Raw genomic sequence first — 6,713 nt, forward strand, 5'->3', positions numbered from 1 at the left:
TGATCACACCCTTGTTCTTGTTTTCAAAGTAACTAGCGATAGGGACACCATGTTAGAGTAGTTAAGTTACTCAGCAGGTAATGCAGAGACACTGGTTATTACATGATAGATACTGTTTCAAATCCTACCACAATTGGTGGTAGGACTTTCATTCTAATGACAAGAATTGTAACCAAGGCCAAATTCACTAATAGCAACCATAAAACCAGCAGCAATTTGTCAAAAAAACCTATCTCATTTCACTGATCTCCTCTGGTAAAGAAATCTAACGTTACTACCCGGGCTGGATTAAGGGTGAATTCAGACCCACAAAATGTGTTTGGCTTCAAACTGCCTTGTAGAATGGTCACAGCTAAAGGTAATTAATGATGGTCATCAAATGCTTCTTTTGCCAATGATTTCGTCATCCCGTGAAATTTATTTTTAAAAAAAACAGTAAAACCAAAGAAAGAAGTATGTTGGAGATCTGAAACAAAAATAAATCAAAGTGCTGAGAAAGTGAACAGTTTGGCAGGCTCTGATGAAATAAAAGCGAAGTTAACATTTCAAGTTGACTGAACAAACATCAGAACTGAAATCTGCTGGCAAATATTGTGATTTATGGTGGTGACAGGGATATTTGCTTTGAAGGGGGAAGGAATGAGTTGAATAACTTGAGAAAGAGACAGCGAGAGAAAAATATAAGCAAAAAAAGGGATTGTTGATGATCAGGTGGGATGGAAATAAAATGTGAAATTAATTACTTTTTTTGCCTTTTCCCATATTCCTGAACATCATGCCCATGTAGATAAACTTCTAAGTCCTGCTTAAAGTAAGCTGTGTCACCTCAGTCTGTCTTTCCTGAATGTGGGCATCTTCTTCATGCATTAATGGTTTGTGGGTGTGACTGGCTGGGCCAGCATTTACTTCCCTTTCCTCGTTGCCCTTGAGAAGGTGTTTATGAGCTTTTTTCTTGCATCTCTACTGTACACATGCTGTGTATTGCTGTAAATAGGTCTGTCCTGTGTCATTTCTGTGAGACTTTGTGGTAATTGATATAACTGAGTGGCTGGTTTGGTCATTCCAAATGGCAGTTGAGAGTCAACCACATTGCTGTTGGTCTGGAGTCACATGTAGGCCAGGCCAGGTAAGGACGGCAGATTTCCTTCCCTGAAGACCATTAGTGTGCCAGGTGTTTTTTTTTCCCAATGATCAATGATGGCGTAATAGTTTCATCATTCCAGGTATTTCAATGAATTCAAATTCCACAATCTGCCATGGCGGGATTTGAATTGGGGTGTGGGTCATTACCTGGATCCTTGGATTAATAGTCTAGAAATAATTCCACAAGGCCATCTCATCCTCAACATCCCCAGTCACCTCCAGCAGCAATAGTGGTGTTGCTGTTACTGTGACTGTGGTACAGAAAATTGTGCAATTACATTGCCAACTGCTTCTATTCAATGTGGGCACATTAAAATTTCAGTTCACTGTGACCGCGCAGAGATATAACGGTTTATCAGCCAGGAAAATAAACTAAGGCGAGGAAGGCATTTTCAACACTGAGAGAGTGCGCCATATATGCACCAGGGAGAGGCCAGTACTGACAATGGCCATCAAGTGAACTGGCCTCATTCCAGAACTTGCTCAGAGATAGTAGGAACAGCCGATGCTGGAATCTGAGATAACAAGGTGGAGAGTTGGATGATCACAATAGGCCAGGCAGTATCAGAGGTTCAGGAAAGCTGAAGTTTCGGGATTTGAAAATGTTAGGTGCATATTCTGGCTGGGAGGTTTGCTGGTGTCACTCAGGAGGATTGAAATTAGCTTGGCAGGGGTGTGGGAATCAATGCAAAGTGAATGGACTGAAAGGGAACTGGAGAATAGGGCCAGTAAGACTCAGAGAAAGAACAGTCTGGGAATGGTTGCTGATCAAAGCGGATCTAGTAGACTGAAGTTCACCTGTTTCAATGCAAGAAGTGTAGGGCAGGTAGGGCAGGAGAACTTGGAGCTTGGATTAGTACTTAGAGCTATGATGTTGTTGCTATTACAGAGACTTAGTTAAGGGAGGGGCAGGACTGATCGCTTAACGTTCCAGGAGACAGGTGTTTCAGGCAGGATTGAGGCAGGTAGATAATGGTTGGGGGAGTTGCACTACTTGCTAAGGTGAATATCACAGCTGTACCATGGGAGAACACCTCGGATGGCTCATACAGCGAGGAAATATGGGTAGAACTCAGGAACAGGAAGGGTGCAATCACAATGTTTGGGGTTTACTATAGGCCTTCATACAGTCAGCAGGAGATAGAAGAACAGGTTTGTAGCCAGACTTTGGCAAAATGTAAAAGTACAAAGTTGTTGTTGTGGGTGATTTTAACTTCCCATACATTGACTGGGACTCACTTAGTGCTTGGGGCTCGAATGGGGCAGAGTTTGTAAAGTGCATCCAGGAGGACTTTTTAAATCACGATGTAGACAGTCCATCTTGGAAAGGGGGCCGTACTGGACCTAGTATTGGGGAATGAACCTGCCCAGTTGGTCGATGTCTCAGTAAGGGAATAGCTCAAAGACTGTGATCACAATTCAGTGAGTTTAAGGGTCCTGATGGATAATGATAGTTGTAGTTATCGAGTGAAGGTGTTAAATTGGGGAAAGGCTAATTATAACAATATTAGGCAGGAACTGAAGAATGTAGATTGGGACAGATGTTTGAGGGCAATTTCACATCTGGTATGTGGGAGGCTTTAAAGTGTAAGTTGCTGGGAAGTCAGGACAAGTACGTTACTGTAAGGATGAGGGAAAGTACGGCAAGTTTAGAGAACCTTGGATAATGGGAGATATTGTGAGCCTAATTAAAAAGAAAAAGGAAGCATTTATTAAGGGCAGGAGGCTGGGAATATACGAAGCGAGGGTAGAAGAGAAGGAAAGATGAAAGAAATTTAAATGAGGAGTCAGGGCGGCTATCAAGGGGTCATGAAAAGTCATTGACCAACAAGATTAAGGAAAATCCCATGTATACATACAAAGAGCAAGAGGGTAGCCAGGCAGAGGGATGGCCCACTCAAGGACAGGGAAGGGAATTTATATGTGGAGCCAGAGGAGTATGGCGAGGTATTAAATGAGCACTTTGTGTCAGTATTTACCGTGGAGATGGACGTGGTGGATGATGAGTCTGGGGAAGGGTGTGTAGATAGTTTGGGTCATATTGAGATCAAAAGTGTGGCGTTCCTCAGGAATCAGTGTTGGGACCTTTGCTATCTGTAATATATATATATAAATAATTTGGAGGAGAATATAACTGGTCTGATTAGTAAGTTTGCTGATGACACAAAGGTTGTTGGAATTGCGGACAGTGATGAGGACCGTCAAAGGACAAAGCTGAATATCGATAGGTTGGTGACTTGGGCAGAGAGATGGCAGATGGAGTTCTGTCTGGAAACATGAGGTCATGCATTTTGGAAGGTCTCATCCAGATGGAAAATATCCAGTAAATGGCAGAACCCTGAAGAACACCCATAGGCAGTGGGATCTGGGTGTCCAGGTACACAGGTCACTGAAAGTGGCTATGCAGGTGGAAAAGGTAGTCAACAAGGCATATGACATGCCGGCCTTCATTGGCCTGGGCATTGAGTATAAAAATTGGCAGGTAATGTTGCAGCCTGTCCTGTATCAGAGACCATTGAAGAGTTCAACACGGGTCTGGAGTCACTTTTAGGACATACCAGGAAAGCACAGTAGATTTGCATCCTGAAAGTACATTGTTGAAGCCCATTGGTTTTTACAATCGATGTTGGCTTCAAGGCCCACTTTTACTGACACCAGGTTTGAAATTTTGGTATTTTGTTAATTGTTCTTAACATCCCTGGGCTGCCAAAGCATTAGCCTGGTCTGGATCAGTAATCTCATGATATTTCCACAACAGCACCATCTCCACATGGGGAACTATCAGAAACCACACCGAGCAGGTTATTTCTGTGCTCTCTGACAGCTCTGTCAAAAACAACTTCCAACAATTCGACCACCCTGATGAGACTGAGGGTGTGGCAGTTGGTCAGATTGTAACTATTCTCCTCTTAGGGGACTGGGCACAGCTGAGTGATTGTCCACATTGCCAGGTAGGTGTCAGAGTTGGGGCTGGAATGAAACAGCTTCCCCAGGGGCACGGCTTGTTCTGCAATCAAAGTGGTGTCCTTCCTCATCTCTATGTAAGGATACTAGTGATAGTGGGTCATGTCTTTTTGTGGCCAGTCGATGTTCATGTATCCTGGTGGCTAGCTTTCTGCCTGTTTGTCCATTTGATTGTCCATTTGTCCTGTTTGATTGGGACAACACATCCATCCTAGGACAAGCCAAACAGAGACACGCTCGAGAATTCCTAGAAGCATGGCATTCCAACTGGAACTCCATCGACAAACACATTGATTTGGAGCCAATCTACCATCCTCTGAGAAAAAGAACAGGAAATGACATCACCAACCCAAGGAAACCTAAACAGATAAATAGAAAGCGGGACACAACACCAACGCTTCATCGGAGGCTCACTGATGATGTTACCCAGAATGGTGATGAAACGTCTGAAAGCTAACCTTCCAGCTGAGCGAGCAAACTCACATCCAGAAGATCCTCTGTCTAACCTGTCATCTATTTTCTAATGGTCTGGGTCCATTTGCTCCCTGCCCATCCATATACCTGTCCAAATATATCTTCAAGGACGCTAATGTGTCTGCGTCTACCATCTCCGCTGGCAACGTGTTCCAAGCACCCACCACCCTCTGTGTAAAGAACTTTCCACGCATATCTCCCTTAAACTTTCCTCCTCTCACTTTGAACTCATGACCCCTAGTAATTGAATCCCCCACTCTGGGAAAAAGCTTTTTGCTATCCACCCTGTCTATACCCCTCATGACTTTGTAGACCTCAATCAGGTCCCCCCTCAATCTCTGTCTTTCTAATGAAAATAATCCTAATCTACTCAACCTCTCTTCATAGCTAGCACCTTCCATACCAGGCAACATCCTGGTGAACCTCCTCTGCACCCTCTTCAAAACATTCACATCCTTTTGGTAATGTGGCGACCAGAACTGCACACAGTACTCGAAATGTAGCCGAACCAAAGTCTTATACAACTGCAACATGACCTTCCAACTCTCGTACTCAGTACCCTGTCCAATGAAGGAATGCATGCCATATGCCTTCTTGACCACCCTGTTGACCTGCGTTGTCACCTTCAAGGAACAATGGACCTAAACACCCAGGTCTCTCTGTTCATTCATTTTCCCTCAGATTTTTCCATTTACTGTATTGTTCACCCTTGAATTTGATCTTCCAAAATGCATCGCCTCGCATTTGCCCGGATTGAACTCCATCTGCCATTTATCTGCCCAACTCTCCAGTCTATCTATATTCTGCTGTAATTTCTGACAGGCCCGTCCACTATCAGCTACTCCACCAATCTTAGTGTCATCTGAAAACTTGCTGATCAGACCACCTGCATCTTCCTCCAAATCATTTACACATATCACAAACAACAGTGGCCCCAGCACAGATCCCTGTGGAACACCACTGGTCACAGGTCTCCAATTTGAGAAACTCCCTTTCACTACAACACTCTGTCTCCTGTTGCCGAGCCAGTTTTTTTATCCATCTAGCTAGCACACCCTGGACCCCATGTGACTTAATGTTCTCCATCAGCCTGCCATGGGGAACCTTATCAAATGCCTTATTGAATTCCATGTACATGACATCTACAGCCTTTCCCTCATCAATCAACTTTGTCACGTCCTCAAAGAATACTATTATGTTGGTAAGACATGACCTTCTCTGCACAAAACCATGTTGCCTATCACTGATATGCCAATTTGCTTCCAAATGGAAATAGATCCTATCCCTCAGTATCTTCTCCAGTAGCTTCACTACCACTGATGTCAGGCTCACCGGTCGATAATTACCTGGATTATCCTTGCTGCCCTTTTGAAACAAGGGGACAACATTAGCAAGTCTCCAGTCCTCCGGGACCTCACCCGTGTCTAAGGATGCTGCAAAAATATCTGTTAAGGCCAAGTCTATGTCCTCTCTCGCTTCCCTCAGCAACCTGGGATAGATACAGAGATAATGGGAACTGCAGATGCTGGAGATTCCAAGATAATAAAATGTGAGGCTGGATGAACACAGCAGGCCAAGCAGCATCTCAGGAGCACAAAAGCTGACGTTTCGGGCCTACCATCCGGACCAGAGAACTTGTCCACCTTAATGACTTTTAGGATACCCAACACTTCCTCCTTCCTTATGTCAACTTGACCTAGAGTAAGCAAACATCTATCCCTAACCTCAACATCTGTCATGTCCCTCTCCTTGGTGAATACCGATGCAAAATACTCATGAAGAATGTCACCCATTTTCTCTGAATCAGCACATAACTTTCCTTCTTTGTCCTTAAGTGGGCCAATCCTTTCTCTAGTTACCCTCTTGCTCTTTATATATGAATAAAAGGCTTTGGGATTTTCCTTAACCATGTTTGCCAGCAATATCTCATGTCCTCTCTTAGCCCTCTTAATCCTTTGTTTCAGTTTCGATCCACATTCCCGATATTCTTGCAAAGCTTCGTCTGTCTTCAGTTGCCTAGACCTCATGTATGCTTCCTTTTTGCTCTTGGTTAGTCTCACAATTTCAACTGTCATCCATGGTTCCTTCATCTTGCCATTTCTCTTCCTCATTTTCACAGGAACATGTCTCTC

This window comes from Stegostoma tigrinum, chromosome 11, assembly GCF_030684315.1.
Source record: "Stegostoma tigrinum isolate sSteTig4 chromosome 11, sSteTig4.hap1, whole genome shotgun sequence".
NCBI classification, from domain to species: Eukaryota; Metazoa; Chordata; class Chondrichthyes; order Orectolobiformes; family Stegostomatidae; genus Stegostoma; species Stegostoma tigrinum.